The sequence below is a fragment of the Gymnogyps californianus genome, chromosome 11, assembly GCF_018139145.2.
Source record: "Gymnogyps californianus isolate 813 chromosome 11, ASM1813914v2, whole genome shotgun sequence".
NCBI classification, from domain to species: Eukaryota; Metazoa; Chordata; class Aves; order Accipitriformes; family Cathartidae; genus Gymnogyps; species Gymnogyps californianus.
Genome location: NC_059481.1, coordinates 19,628,895 through 19,645,566, shown reverse-complemented (window position 1 = coordinate 19,645,566; position 16,672 = coordinate 19,628,895).

Below are 16,672 nucleotides of genomic sequence, written 5' to 3'. Positions count from 1 at the left end.
CAGGTTTTTTTTGGGGGTGGGGGTGTGTGTTACTATGCCCAAAGTGCTTAAGTAAACAATAATATCCATACATCATAAGTAGATGTCTGAGAATATTAGCTGTTTATTTCACTGACATACTCTGAAGAGTCTATGGGGGGCTCTTTCAAGAGTCAGGACCTCAATGTAATATACAAGCTTTGATTCTGATATTTCCCTTGATAACTGTGCTCTACCATATTGGGGTCGGAAGTCAGCAAAGGTTCATTGGCTGTTGTAATGCTCACTGTCACCAGTAATAAGTACAAAGGACTTGCTTTAAAAGCTGGCTTATAAAACTTTAAGGAAACTTGGATTGCTTAAGTGAACTTCCAAGGCTCTTCAGGGGCCAAGTGCACTTTGGTTGTCTACTTATATTAATTTCACAGAGTTTAAAGGGTCAAGCAATGCAGTTGGTGATGCTTATTAATTTATGAAACACAGAATCTTGCACTATCTCGCTTTGACCACTTTTGCTTTCCTTTTAGAAAATTTAATATACATTAAAGCTTGCTAGACAAGGCCGCCCTAAAGGATTAAGCCCAAAGTTCACAGCTGGACTAAAAGGTTCAAAGACGTTGTATCCGCAACACTGATTTGATTCCAAGTGACGTTCAAACAATGGAACCAAATTGTAGATGTTTGAATGTGTAAGGAAACAGCAATTAGAGGAATACCACAGAACGGCAAAGGATTAGGATTTATTTTCCTTAAAATGGTAAAACTGATTACAGTCTTATTCTTTCTTTCATGGGGGGAAGTGTTTGATCACATCAGCTTTTGGGGTCAGTGGTTGTCAAGAACATATTTTGGTGTTACAATACAGCTTGCCAAGCTCTAAATGTTCATGCAGTCCTAGTAACTTTACAGAATATATTTGATTGTTGTGGTGATGCTGAACTGAGTTCTGGGTAAGAAAATACTAGCCAGAAGGGAAGAAGGAAAAGAGAGATGGATAGCTGCTGAAGTAACAGGATTAGGATTTAGAAACCTGACATAATCCTATTCAGGGGTATTTCTGCATTCTGTTTACTTGCTTTTGAATTGCTTTGGTGTCTTGTCCAAGGGAGATAATTCCAGAAGTCATTCACGCCCAGGCTGCAAATTCGATACTGCATTCAGGTGACAAATGGAGTGTGATTGCAAAGCTACCCAGAAAATTGGAAATCAAATTGGCTGTGATGGTTGGTCTATGTGGTCTCCTTTTGGAATCAACAAGAGGGAGAAGAAAATGAAGGACAGGAAAATGAAGTGTGTCCTACTGTACAGAAGATGAGTTTATTTAACCAGAGTTAGTAAAGGGGAAAGCAAATTTCACATTATGTCAGCTCTGATTCCTGAGGCCTTGGGGAACACTCACCTTGAGGAAGTGGTTGTACTTCACTGCAAAGTTGCTGTTGCAAAGAGAGACTCTAAAACCTGTAAGGGAGTCCCGGGGTGAAGACTGTTTACATTGCAGCTGGGCCCAAACAGCCTCAGATAAGATTGTGGGGCCCTGTGGTGCATCACTCGCTGGGAGAAAGTCTGCGGCTGGAGAGAATTCCTAGCTTTCATGACTGAAAAAGGACAAAAATGTGGGGAGGCAAAACAGCTGGGAAGAATTTTGTGTGATCTGCGGCACTTCGTTTCCAGCCAGAGAACAGAACTCACATGTCCAGGACTTCAGCAGCCTTACACTTGCATTTTAAACCCTTTAAACAGAGAGAACAATACAGAAAATCCCATAGGACACATGAGAAAGAGGGTTGTGCTGAATCCCTGTTATAATTTCTTTGCATTTACTTGCTAACAAAAAATATTTTTCTTATAGAATGACCTCTGAGATTTTATTCTATGGGGTATTTGGTTTAAAATGTACTGTAACCTTCTTTTTTTTAATTGATCAGATCAGCCTTGAACACTCAAAGAAAAATCTGCCTGCTCTGAATATTGCCTGAGGATTTAGAAAGGTCTTTCTTGGAAACAGAAGAATGAGATGAAACAATCATCTGTAAAGCATGGTAAGAGAGAAAAGGAATAAAGGAACGAGTTATGTTTGACTTGTGTTCTTCCAAGAGACCTTTTTTTTTGTTTTTTAGAGTAGACTTTAGATGTGGGAGATGTTATGGGAGCTGTTCTGTACAGTTTTAAGATGCAGATTTACCATGGCACCTCTGCAGTTCCTGTAGCCTCTGCAGACCCATCTATAGTCATGTGCACCTTGTGCCACGTACGGGAGAGAGTCTGAGAGGATCTTATCTTTCTCCTTACTGTCCTCTGTTGGTCTTTGTCACAGAAAAAAGAGAGAAAGAAGATCTAAGAGATGAACTGGAGCTAAGCTGACCATAGACTTTGTCCAAGGAGCAGCTATGTTTGGAGGTATAATTATCTTCCTGGTGTTTCACTAATGCTGATTGCTTTGGTATGTGAAGGAGCCCTGAAATATTACATTTGCCATTCAGTCTGTTAGGAACTGAAAAGCTGATTGTCTGAGACCAGAAATGAATGACTGCCTAGAGGTTCTGGTGCTGCTCGATGCGGCTCCATTGTCTTGCTAGAACAAGTTTCAAAACATGGGCAATTTTTCTCCTGCTCCGGTAACTTGTAAACTAAAAACATTTCTTTGTTTGGCAACTTGATTTGCAGTAAGACTGCATTATTTACCACTTGAGTTGTATGAGAAACTTTCCTAATGACAGGTGTCAATCAAGTAAATGTTTCCTATCTCCCACCTGAGCAGAAGCAACACTAAAATTTCAACTGTGTCATTAATAAACAAAGAGTCAATGGATGGGAGAGCAATGGAAACTCTATGAACACTTACTCTGAAAGGAATGATTGTCAGTCACACCTCGATGGCACCTGCTTGCAGATATAATGAAGAAAGATTATCATTGCTGTAAGTGACTGCAGCGACTCTGGTCAGCAAATAATAAAGACATTGTCGCAGTGATCGGATCTGCCTCCCAGGAGCTAACAATGTTAAGTGATATCTCAGTGGTATTTTGGGTCCTCGTTTATGTGACTGCAATAGAAAACCAGAAGAAAAGGACCCTTCTTTTTGGTGACATAATTAATTTCATGCCGTTCTCTGCACTTCTAAACTGAAAACTCAGTTAGTCATGACCAAATTCAGCTTAGTTGTGCACTGATGACTCAGAGAAGAAGCAGTGAAAGACCTTTAAAGCAAAGACCTTGGTTTAGTATTGATACACCTACATAAAACATCGGCTATATCTGAGTTTCCTTCAGTGCCTCTTTTGGATCCTGATGGGGGGCGGGGGGAGACTGACGCTAGCCGTGAGTGTGAGCCATTGGCTGTGTCTTGTGGAAAAGTAGAAATAAAATATCCTTTTAGTATTCCAGCTCTTCCTGGGGTGCTAGCTGCTGTTGGGAATTGTGCAGAGTACACAGAATCCTTCTGTGTCTGTCCTTACTCACCTTAATTTGCAGCTTCAATTAAAGGTGTTTGAAAGGAGTTTAGATATATGGCCGCATTTTCATAGAAAGGGACAAATGTGAATAATAAAGTGGACCAGCTGAGTTCTGCTGGAGCGTAGCTAAAGTGAGCAACAAGGAGACTTCAAGACATGCTTCTCTTTTACAGATCCAATCAAGCATCCCAAAGGCTGCCTTGTTTATCTGGCAGCTGCCCCTGGTTGTCCTGAGTAGGGTGGCTTGGTTAGCAGACTGGAAAATATAAAAGGTGCAAGCAAAGTCTCTGACTTTTAAATCCTTTTAACATCCCCAAATTTCTGTTGTGGTCACAGATGATACAATGCAGAGTTGATAAATTCACCTGCTCTTATATCAGGCAGGTGCAAAAGCTCTGGGTTTTGCTTTGGATTTCTTGCCTTACTTGGTGAGCATATTCCAGCTTCGTCCAGAACACAGAGCTAAATCCTGCTGAAACCATCAGTCCCCAGGGGCTTGAGGCTATTGTCTCTAATGTACATATAAAAGTCAGTCATACCAGCTGCAGATGAAATCATAGATGAAATCTTACTAATTAATTGCATGAACTTTGTTTCTGCCTGGTTTGAGATTCTCTCAGCCTTGCATAAATATCTGGCACCCATACTGTACACCTCAACGGGGATGTTGATTTTCCAAGGAAGACTAACAATTCTTGTGCCTAAAATAGCCATGCAATTACTTCTGCTCACATGGTCTCGTGCTAACAAAATGGTTTCTGAAAACTGGTTTTGTTCACATGTGATTGAAAAGTTGCCCTACGTTGTTCTGCCAAGTTAGGCACTGATTCAGGTTTATGACCATATCATTAATATTTTAGTACCGCATCAGTAACTGGTTGCTATTAATATGTAGTGAAATAGTGATATAAAAAGGGAGATGTTCCCAATCATTTGGCAAAATTTGCATTACAGCTGGATGGAATTTATAACACATCTTCTGCAACCTACTGGTCTGAACTCCTGTTATTAATTTCTGCTGTGTTTATTTCTCCTTTATGTTCACTTTGGGCAACATTCTATCAAGTTTCCTGGCAAGCACAACAGTGGATATAGCTAATTTCAGCTGACTGCAGACGGACTCTATAGAAAGTGAATTTTGAATTAGCGCTAGTATTTGCAGCAAAAATCTCCCCCTGAGAAGTCTATTCCCCTCAGCCTGGCGTCAGCAGCACTTAAGTGCATGTGAATAGCCCTGTTGACTTCAGGTGGGCAGCTGTTTAATTATCTTCCTGAATCAAGGCCAGGACCAGGAAACAAGCTCCCGGCATACGACCTGGGTGCCCGCTCAAATGGCTTGTCTCCTGACCGCCGAACTTCTGTGAGTGACCCACGGATTGTTTGACTAGGTAATTTGGCACATACTTTCCAGTCACAAATAAATTCGAGGAAATCATCATCTGACGCACAAAGAGAGGTGAAATTTGTGCAGTGTATTTTTCATGATGAGGCAGCTATTGCCCAGATTTATTCAGCCTGCTTGCCTCTTCCAGTTTCGATACTCCCAGCAATCACATTTTTTCCCCACGTTTTATTTAGGAACTCTGAAATGACAGGTCTCTTGCCTTTCTACCAGGAGAGTGGTGTGCTGTACGCAGCATGCTGTACACGGGAGGAGGAGGATAAAGAATGACATGCTACTCTGTAAGCTACAACTATTTTTTTTCAGACCCGCATCTGCTCTTGTCCCTCTCCGGTTCTCAGATCACTCTTTGGCTTCCCTTAGGAATCCAGCTGTGTCATCACATTGTGTGGCATCCTAATATTTCATACTAAGCTGTAAGCCAATTAGGAATGACTACTTACCATGCTGAATCATAGGAAGAGAAAAGGATAATGTGTCCTTCATATAACGAACCTCCTCTTTTTTGGCAAGACAAATCACCAACACATTATATTTATAAGCCCTATGGCTTTTCACTCTACCCAATTAGGATGCAGCTTCCTTTCACACTGCTGCAATATTTTAAGGGACTTGTTTACAGATGGATGCTTATTGAAAGTGCTGACCTGCTACCGTTATACCTCATACCACCTTTCATCTCCAGATACTGAAACACTGGACAAAACTTGATGTTGTAATCACCTTTAGCAGGATGAGAACATGACTGCAGCAAAATACAAATACCTTGTCCTGAGTTCCTAAATGAACTGGTGACCCCAGATGAGAGTATGAACATTATCGTATGCTACCCAGAGTTGAGGGGGATGTTGGTTAAAGTCAAACTGTGAAATAAAGCCTGTTATATCTAAAAGGAAGAAAGATGAACCGTTGATGTGTATTTGAGAATGCGTGAAGTGTTTAGTAATGAGCGTCAAAGAGAAAGATATTAAAATTTATTTCCCATGCTGAAGTAATTAATGGGCTATTATGCCAGGTGTCTAAGCTGCCTGGAGGTCTGGGATAAATAGTGTTCCAGCAGAGGATGCAAAATATGATTTAAGATTAAACGGAATAATGTTAGTTCTAGCACAGCACTTAGGATGCCCCCCTTCCTCCAATTGCTGTTTCTTTTTCCTAAGCCGCTAAGTAGCTATAGATAGTATTTATTGTCTGGGAAGCGAGGTACTCCTTTAAATTTGTCTTTGGATCCTAGCAGTGTTGCAAACTGAAGACTCCTGTGACCTGTGTCTGGTACCTGCCATCTTTCAAGCCTTGTCTAATCTTGTTATTCTTCACTGCAAGCAGGGCAGCACCCCAAATGGCAGCACCCTCACCCTACAGGAGCCAGTTGACTACCGTCCTCAGGCGACAGACTTTGTGCACAAACTCACGTTAGGGACTGCATTCAAATAAGAGCCCTGGCTGCAGATACATCCAGGGAGAAAGGATGGCCTCGGATTCAGCTTCCCAAACTGCATTTCCCAAACCAAGTCCAGCCATTTTTGTTGCCTCTGCTGCTAACAGCTGCTAATAGAGGTTGTAGCTAAACAGAATGTGGGAGCCTCTGGTTTAAGGCTTCTTCAGCAAGGTCCAGCCATACCCTGCTAGGGTTCAATTTGCTGCTTCGCTGATCACATCCCCTTGCTTTCCCTCACAACTACCTCTGAGACAAACAAGTTCTCCCACAACCTGCCAGGAAAGAGCAGTGGTGAGTCACAGCACTAACATCTGTGGCTGAAAGCATAGATGCAGGCAGCTGTAGGTGATCAGGGATATCCTGCTTTGCTTTCCAGGGTAACTAATCCCATCTGTGTTGAGCAAGTTTGAGGGCTTAGATCTACCTGGTGAACTCTGAGAGTAAGGTAGGGTGAAGGATGTTACAGTGTAAGAGCTTCTGCAAGTAGAGGACAAAGGCTTACAGTATTTTTTTTGCTAAGAGAAATCTTCAGTAAGTTGAAGTTAGTTCTGCTGTAAAGGTTTTGTGCTTTCTCTGAAATAATGCTTGTTTTATAAATGTAGGGGTTTAGAAACCTCTTGGCCTTCAAGAGAAAACTGCCTGTTTAGGAGCTGTACCTTTTTGCATTGTTATTCAAAAATGTCTCAGTTAATCATTGCTAAAGGCCTTGCCAGCCTGTGTTGCAAATTCCTTTTTTAAAAAATGCAGCACGTATATAATTCATGTGGCTCCTCTCCACATAGATAAGGACATGTCTCAAATGTCAGGGTGGGGGAGGAAAGGACACCTGACCCAGAGGGCAAGAATATTGAATGCACTGGTGTTGGACTTGACATTCCCCTAGTAGTCATTGCGATAACATCAATCTCAAGGAACCCTCCTGGTATAAATACAGAGCTGCTGCGTTTAATATATATTTCCAAAGGAATTTCATAGTAATTGAGCACTAAATGATGTCCACTTATCGTAAAGTATTACTGTTTTTATTAAAAATTATAAATGGGCTTCAGCCGAACACAATATACCAGATTCATACCACCATCTCTATTAGTCTTTATGTTATAATTGTCGTTGACCACCTTTACTGTATTATTTCTAGACAGTTCATAATTTTCCCAGCTGAACAAATGAAGATTTGTGAGCAAAGAAAGGCACTGACTGGATTATGTAGCGCCATTGATTTTTATTCTCCTTGTTTCACAGAATACGCCTAAAATTCTTGCTATCTCTGTGATGGGCCTTATTAGCACTCGGAGGAGCTGGCGTGAGTTGGATGGCAGTAACGCATGCTGTTGTGCTGCGCTAGAAATCTCAGCTCGTGGAGAAGGAGATGTCAAAGCTGGCCTTGGGATAAATCTGCTGGATGTCCAGGTATGACCCAGGCAGTCAGGATTTGGGGGTCTTTGCCCAGTGCATGGGTTGCGGTGAACCTTTACAAATCTGTATCTGCAAAAGAAACAGTGACCTATGTAGGAAACTGTCTCATTCAATAACATTTAATCTGGAGAAAGATGATGGCAAATATTGGCATTTCGCTTCTATAAAGACGATGGCTTTTGCACAGGTTATCAAAGCATCTACCCACACAGCCTCTCTTCACTGCGGCTTTCAAAGCTTTTCAAGTTCAAAGAACAAAAACCTGAGTGAATGATGAGGGTTTGGTTCAGTTTGTGGGGAATGTTGGTTATTTCACCTTGTTATTTTGTGTCATTTGGGGATGCTTACACATTAAAAATTCCTGAAAAATAGGTTAACTGTAAAATGGTTTTTAAGATTGAAAAAGGGTAAGATTTGAAAATTGAAAACTGATATTTATTTGCAAAATTTGACCCAAATCTATTAATTACTTTAGTCCTCCTGAGACTGTAAAAGAGGTAATTAGGTGTTCACAGCAGAAATGATCTTACAGAACATTGCTATTCTATTTTATTGTCATTAAACAACAAATAATGAGCCACCAAGAAATAAGAGGGGAACTGCAAATGGAAGTTATGTCAAGATTCATTATTTCTGTGTATATTCTTGAGGCTTGAATGAAATGACATGTGTGGGCTAGAAATACAGGTCTTCCCATCCTTGGCTGATTCAATCAAGTCTGGTACGGTAGTATTTACCTTTTAGATGTCTGTATCTTTTATTGGATTTTGATGCATCATCTAGTTCAGATTAGTAATTTGGCTTTTTAATTATCAGGGCTTCACTGTGGCCCGTTTGTCTCTCCTGCTGATGTCTGCGTTATCTGTAGGAACACAGCCCATGGGAAGATGACCAGGAATGCCTAAGACCTTGTACAAAGCACTAAATGCTGTTTCTGTACCAGGAAAAAGTGAACAAACCCTCTTATACGGATCTATAAGTTTCTGGGAACTTTCTGATTTCCGGGGAGGGGGTGGGGGAAGTACACTACAACTAAAAAGGGGAAATACCTGTCCAGTTAAAACGAAAGAAGAACATATTTGAAAATTGTTTTCTACAAACGCACCCTCACAAATAGCCCTTCTCTTCATATTCAACCTTTGTTTGAATAAAGCTGCTGTTAAGGATTCCCAGGCAGCAGAATTCCCCAAAGTGTCTCCATTCAATATATAAGTATTTCTGACCATGCAAGTAAGGAGAGGTACGAATGCAGCCCTATCTTTGCCCTTATTGTTTATTAATGCAGCAAGTGCTCAGACAATCCCTGCTCCTTCTGAAAGCCATAACTGGCCTGTGTGTTCTGGTTTGTATATGAAGTGACAGGAATTACACAGTCTCACTCCACAGACGAAACTCTTCACACAGCTCTGATAGAAATGAACCCCTGGGGACTTGCAGGATGCTGCCTTTGCTCTGTTAGACTCTGTGATGGCAAAGCCAGCTATCAGTTGTTAATCCCAACGCGTCATACAAGGCACTTTCTATCTCCTCCCGTAATGTTAATGCAGCTGGAATTCCATAAATCAAATCTCAGCAGTAAAAAGGTTAATAAGTTTACACTATATAATTGAAAGCCATATTGGTGATTAAAAGGATTTTATATATCAGTTTTCTGGGTCACCAACTAATTATTTTTGGTGGCCTGTAATAAAACGTAGCACCATAGGCCGATAGAGGCTGTAATCACATAATATATGGAAAAATGCATTTACATTTATTTGAGACGAGGTTGTGTATACCAGCTTGTTGAATAGCCTTTGAGGTATACCTTTCCTAGTTTGGAGACAATGGAAGAACTGCACGCTCTGTGTACTTGGTTAGGTTCATACAAAGTTATTGGATTGAGTTTTGAGGTCTGGCGCTCTCTCTCCAGAGCTAAGCCCAAGGGAACCAGCTGTCACCTGTGATGGAAAGGTTCTGCCGAGGCACTGGGGATCGGATTGCTATTATAATTCATTTTAATGCATTCTGCACGTACTAATCATTTATTGGAACAGGATCTTCTGTAATAGGGACATGAGTAGGAAGAGACAGAGGTGATTGATCATCCTTGCGTAGAAAGGATAGTTAAAAACACAAACAAAAAAGAAACCTTCTGTACAAGGGGCAGGCGCATGCAAGAGGGATCGGGTATTCAATGTGGAGATAGAGCTGTAGAAATTTCAATTCAAGTTTTGAGTTCAATTTTTCTCTATCAGGCTGAAATACCCTTTGGAGCCAAACACCCAGACGCAGAGATATTTCAAACTCAGACCTCTGTTTTGCAGGTTGTATGTTTTAAGTGTATTTCTCTGATTGCATCAAAAAGCAGCTAAGGGCAAAGGCAGATGCCGGGTGTGCGTGCGGATTGGCAGGGAGGTGCTGCGCAGAGCGTGTGTGTATGCACAAATAGCTCACAGGTTACTTCTATAGTCTCCGGAGCCTCCTGTGGTCCTGTGCGAGGTAACACAACCGCAGCCTGTGTTATGGTAAAGCAGCCCACTGCTGATCTCAGTTGTTCTGCCTGTTAAGCAAAGGGCAAGTCACAGCTGGCAAGCAGCGTGGTATGGTGAGCGCTGGGCACATCGTTCCCACCGTCAGGGCAGGATCGGAGATGTGAGCAGAAACAAATGACCTGATGTTCAAATCACTCCCGGACAACGCTTGCAGAACCACTTTGGAGAGCGCGACCTTCTGTGACAAGCGTGTTTCTGTAACATCTCTTAGATCTTTTGACTGCATCTTTTTAATTGGCAAATCATTAACCCTTAAATGCCCATTGCATAGAAGCAGTGCCATGACATATCGCACTGTAATGACTAAAGGTTCAAGTCCTTTGCCACTAAAATTATTTGCTTGTCATGTACTATATCGAAATAGGAGCTTTTCCACACCGAAAAGAACATCTTTTTTTCTGAATTAAGTTCTTAAAGTATTTCCTAGCAGCATAGCTAAGGGGATACTCAGTTTTAAACACAGGCTGGGGAGGTTAAAAGTGGAATGGCAGTTGTGTGAGTAATGGCCTATGAGTCAGCTGCTGAACTTGACTTGACAACCTGACATGTCGCCACCAAGTCAGAAGGCATTCATGTGATAGTTTGAGGGTAAAGAAATAAAAAATAAACTGGTGGTTTCCACTGGTAGAAGGTCATATCAGGGCTTTCTGAACAAAGACTGAGAAGGGGAAAAGTTAAGCAGCAATAGTGCAAATGAGGAAAGAGTGTGGATATGTATTTGAATTACCTACGCGGATGTAATGCGTCAGGTGTACCCCTCTGAAGTTCAAAGGAAAAGCAATCTAGTTTAAGACTCTGATTGCTGGAGGGGCTGTCCTGGCTGACGCTGAGTAAGCCTCTCTCCCAGGGGTCTTTGCAGCTATAACTTGGTTAGATTTGATTTGAACAATTTGGGGCTAAGAAAGAGCCAAGTAACACTTTTGCAATCTGCTGTTGTTACAGGCTGGAACAGCAGAATTGCTCGCCTTTCTGTCACTTTGTTCAGTCTCTCTGGGGAGACTTTTGTCACCGGATTGGTAATAGCAGGAAGTTGTTATTTTTTCACACATAATCAGCAGCGGGAAGAGTGTGGTCCCGTTTCAGCGTCTAGGTGGTTAAAGACGTCTTTCTTTGTTAAAATTGACAAGGAGGGTGAGAACCAAATCAAAAGAGATCGTGAGGTGACTTAGACAAGGCCTAGTGGTAAGGTAGTGCACGGGAAGAGGGATCTCACGGCTTTCCTGGGAAAGGACTTCTGCCTCTGACACAGCTAATCCAGTTCTTCTGAATAATTAAATCACAACAATATCTAAACAGAGGGAAATAACGTGTTCTGTATAAGCATTCCTGTTCTATAGCATTATTAGAGATAACAAAAAGAAGTTTGAGCATCTGCTGTGTATAGTTCACTTCCTGGGACACGTATGTAATGGTGTTCTCTGGACGGAGCTTGTGTCTGATATATTTTAGGTAGCGCAGGCAAGGAAGAGGAGGATCCCAAAAACTATTCTGTATCTGACCTAGAACAAGAGGTCAGGACGATAATATGGCCTCTAGTACTCCTTGTCACTGAAATCCTTTCACTTCACGCCTTATTGCGTAAGTTCAATATACTTTTTGGCCAAAGCTCTCCTGAGCACTTAGCTCTTTAAACTCCCTACTCAGCAGGTGGCTTATTTAAATGTGGCTGTCAGGTTGGCCAGTGGCCAAAAGCGAATGGCTCAATGCGTGAACCGCAGTGTTTGGGTTTAATTCTGCTCTCGTTTCTGCCAGCAAAATCCTCCTGGCTCCGGTGGGGTTGTGTGGGGTACAAGTGAGTGCAATATAGGGCTGTCTGCTCAACTGTTTGTCAAATAAATCTATGGCCAGTCATTTGCATTATGTCAGCTAAACATTTGCCTGGCGCTTTCGCATGTGCGAGCCAAGGAGGAATTCTGGATTGTTTGAAATGAAAACCATCATTGTCAGCTCTCACTTAACCAATAAGCGTTTCTTCCGTAGCGTGTAAATAACTTATTTTGCAACCCACAGCCTCAAAGAGGAAATGTAAAGTTTCTGTAAACATTCGGTACAAATGGGGATATTAGCTGCTTAATTGATTCTTCGAAATTTGGGTCTTATGGCTGAACAAGCGAGATGGAGGGAGGGGGGGAAGCACATGGTTTAAATTAAATATATGGAAAATAACTGCTGAATGATAAAAATATATTTTAAAAGTAAGCAAACCTGTTTTCCCTCTGCTTCTCCATTAAATGTGTCAGGAAAGGGCCTTTACAACTAGGTGGTAATTAGAGAGGAAAAAGCAGTGCTGGCAGAGCAGTCAATCTATCACATCCTCTAAAGCCTAAATGTTACCAGCAATTAAACAAGTTAGTAGGGGAAAAACTTGACAAGCAAGTTTTATCACAGAATCATCTTGATGGCAAAGTATGTGGGGCACTCTTATTAAATACCCTTGTGCAACCCCAAACATTTAAAATCCAAACCCAGGAATGCACATTCAAACCAAAGTGACTATTTTCTTTCCCAGACTACCCAGGTGCAGGGAAGATTAGAATGCTAAAAATAAAACAACCTTTCCCACCTCCCCCTTCCTCGCCCCTCCAAAGTCAAATCTGTCCAGGTTGACTGCTCCATTAAATTCAAGAACAAAAAGTTATAAATTGAACATACAGAGAGCAGTGCCTTTTCTTAAAATGATGTTTCCTCGCCTTAATGGATTTAGCTATGGCAGGGAGTCAGAGAGAAGCTGTCTTAACTAAATCTTTGACTGATTATGCATTTTTTTTCTATTCATACAAGATAGATTCATCATTCCAATTTGTCAAGCTGGCGAAGTTCCAATTAATTACACCAGGAAAAGCTCAAGCTGCATTAGGCCTCTGTCAGGCCTAATCTAGTGCTTCATTTACTGGAGCCCCAAATGAAGAGATATCAGAGGTGTTGTTCCTCTTGGTACTTAATTTGATGAATGCCCTAGCAGCACGATTGGTGGCAGAGGTGTATATGTGTGTGTCTCTTCATCAGCCACCACTGCTGAAGTCGTCATGCTTTCTCTACTAATTTGGGGCTCATCTGTATACTGGATGGTTTTTTGGAAGGCCTATTCTTCATAGATATGCCAAAAGGTTTCTTCTGTGTGTGCATGTGTCTGGGTGTGTTTCCAGATATGCTGGACCTGATTCTGATCTCAGTGATGTGATGAGACGGGATTGAAGGCCTTGTATGTAAATGTAAAACACTACAAGTTAGACTGGATGCTATAAAGGGTCTGTAAATTTTGACATCCCTGTTGCTGTGTGTTTGCATAGGAAAAGCAGCTTTGCATGTTGCTTCATGTAGTGCTCATAAGAAAGTGTGGGTTACCATCCACATCCACTGTAAAGAAGTGTTCAAAATGCTTGAGTAACCCGAACAATTTGTTTGCTATATGGATTTGAACCTTTGCTATAAATACATACATGCTGCATCAGCACAGTGAATAAGTATATGCAGGTACAGATAGACTTTCTGACACCAAACTGGTCGGCTACTATTGAATGTATACATCCAAGGCTAATTTTTAAATATTTTACAGTAAAGACACTAGGGACCAAGAACATATGTTTCTTTTCTGCAGCACTTTACGTACGAATTATTCAGCATAAGGTGCCAGAATGCCAATATGTTTAGCTTACTTTTGGCTTTTAACCACTGCTGTGATTAAAGATGTAACTGCAGCAATGCTGTCACTTTGCACATAGGTTTAGGTGTCTCAGAAAGGATGCAGCATTAGCCAAGAGTAAAGTAGCTGTGTACTTTGGCTGAGTATAGTACTAAAAGTCTTCATTTGCCAGCAGTTACCATGCTGGGTTTCTGAGTTTATTTTCCACTGACTGTATTTGAGGGACTGGTGTGTGCAATGATGATTTTTAATGGCAGCTATCAGACATGCATATGGTGCTCAGTAGGAGACCGCATTCAGAACAACCAAGGAGAGAATTGATGCATTGATGACTGTAGTACGACAACTCCTCTGTAGACAGTTTGGACCTCGACTGGTGCTCACTTGTGGAAGGGAGGCCTTTGTCCTGAGAGTTTGTATCTGTTAATACATCAAATTTGCATCTGCTGTTAGTGTGTCAAAATGAGGTAAGCCCAGTTGTGCTGGAACAGGGATAGCACCCTAAATCTTCTTTTAGATGAGATTCTGTAAGCATTCCTGTTTTGTTTCAGGGCAAAATCAAATAATGAAATCTAAATTACCATGGGAAATCATGAAGGTAGAGGTGGACTGCAGTGGTAATGGTCTCTTTTCACTCTGCACAAGAAAGTTTTTGCTGAGGTTACATTTGAGGTTGGTTCTTAAATGTTCTGCTTAAAAAGTCACTGTGGACCAAAAACATATGTTTCTTTTCTGCAGTACCTTATGTATGAATTATTCAGCATAAGGTGCCAGCATGCCAATATGTTTAGCTTACTTCTGGTTTTTAGCCTTATGTTTTATATTAAACAGGTTGTTTAAACTCACCTGTTGAACTTGAAATAACTAAAAGCCTTCATATAGTCAGAGCCAGGCAATAGTTAGTGGATTATGTGAGCTCTTGTAGTTTCCAAGTCTCTAGACTGGGCCTTTGGTTATTGTATTTGTACCCATATGTTATAGGCTGACTTGGGTTTGCACCCAGCACTTTCTTTATGTTTGCTGGTATTTTTCTTTGGTTTACAAGCTTACTGGGGTATTTTGTGAGTGATTTCAATGTATGTTAATGCCAGTAGGTACCTGAGGCTGTCCTAAGCTGTCAAGGGCAATGTACCCGCTCTAGGTAGAGATTGTCTTGGCCGGTTCTTTTTCATATGCACCACCGACATGGCGTTGGAGCGAGCTGTATCCTTTAGAGAAATGAGAAATGTTTGTTTGTCCTTCTGCTGAGGATACACAAGGTTGGAGGCTCAATGGATGTGTCCATGGGCTGTCTTCTTCTCTAGCTGTGTACTGATTTACCTAGGGGCTTAGCAGAAATGTGTCCCTGGAGCTATATTGGACTTGTACTGTTACAAATTAAAACTAACTGGCCACAAAAGGGAATGTGCATAAGATACTACCAAAGGATCATATTCATCCTTGTTCTGGGCACCAAAATGAGGTTTATTCACTGCTTAAGTCCCACTTAACCTTTCAAAATATAGCCTACATAGTGCAATGATCACACTCAGTGGCTTGAAGGCTCTGATGACTCCTGAGTCTTTTAGACAAGAGAGAAGTGTTCTCTTATGGACACAAGCAGTCCTGAAAAGACCATAATCCAACAGAAATTTCTTTCTGCAAGGACATGACCCAGAAAGCTAGAACTGCTCTTCCTTGTGTTTTCAGTGAATTTTCATCTGCATCCAATGCTAAATTCAACTCTGCAGTAGTTTGGGTCATCACACTAGCATTTATCTCTGAGGAATGGTTACAGATGATGAGTTATTACCTTTAAATAAGGGGTAATTAATGCTTCCCACTCTGACTTTAATGAAAGGATTTCCTGATGGGGGGGACAAGGAATATATTGTATCAGTAATGCCCCTTTGGGAGTTATTGGCAGAAAGTCTGCGGTTAATAATTTGGAGTAACAAATAAATGTGGGCAACTTGTGATATATATATGGAAAAAGAGGTGTCAAATTATTCATTATGAATTATTCTGCCAGTTCTAATAATAACCCAGCTGTTGAGGAGGAAAAGAAAGCTAGATCTGTGAGTGCAGACAGACCCTCTTGCAGTAATTCTATCCCTTTCAAACGGAAAAATATAAACTTCCTCTGAGAACAGAAAATTAGATAAGACAAGAAGAATGGGATCCCTGCTCCAAATCCTTTTTTTTTTTTAGCTTAATGTACACTAATGGATAATAAAAGATGGTTGATTAACAAATGACCGGCACACCAACCAGCTGAAAAAACACATTTTGGCAGTCAGCACTTGCAAAATCCATAGGTTAAAGACAAATTCAACCTCTGTCACTGCTCTCAATATGGTCAGGTGCCCTTATCCAGGTAGAAGTGTTTTTATGAAGAAAGGCCAGACTCTCTGTGTGTGTATGTATAATATATATATGTATATGTGTAGATATACATACATTGCTGACTATATCTTTAGGCAGATTTTGGGAGACTGTTTACCTGTAATACCTGAAGAAACTTGATTGAATGGCAAACCAGTGTCTGGCAACAGGGGAGCAGGTCTGGGACTCAAGGGAGGTCAGTCCCATTCCTGGCATACCGGCAAGTTGCCATCTGACTGCAGACAGGTTCTTGCTCTCCCCTTGGGCTTTTTCTTTTCCCTTCCTCAAAGGTGGTGGTGAAACATCGTCCCTTAGTAGTTACAAGCTGCTTTCCTGCTTTTTTGATAATGACAAGTGTAGCTGGTGCTTTTTCTGAGAGGATGGAGTAATTAATACCTGTGTATCAACCTCAATGTCATTTGTGAGGAATGCTCTCTTGAGCCA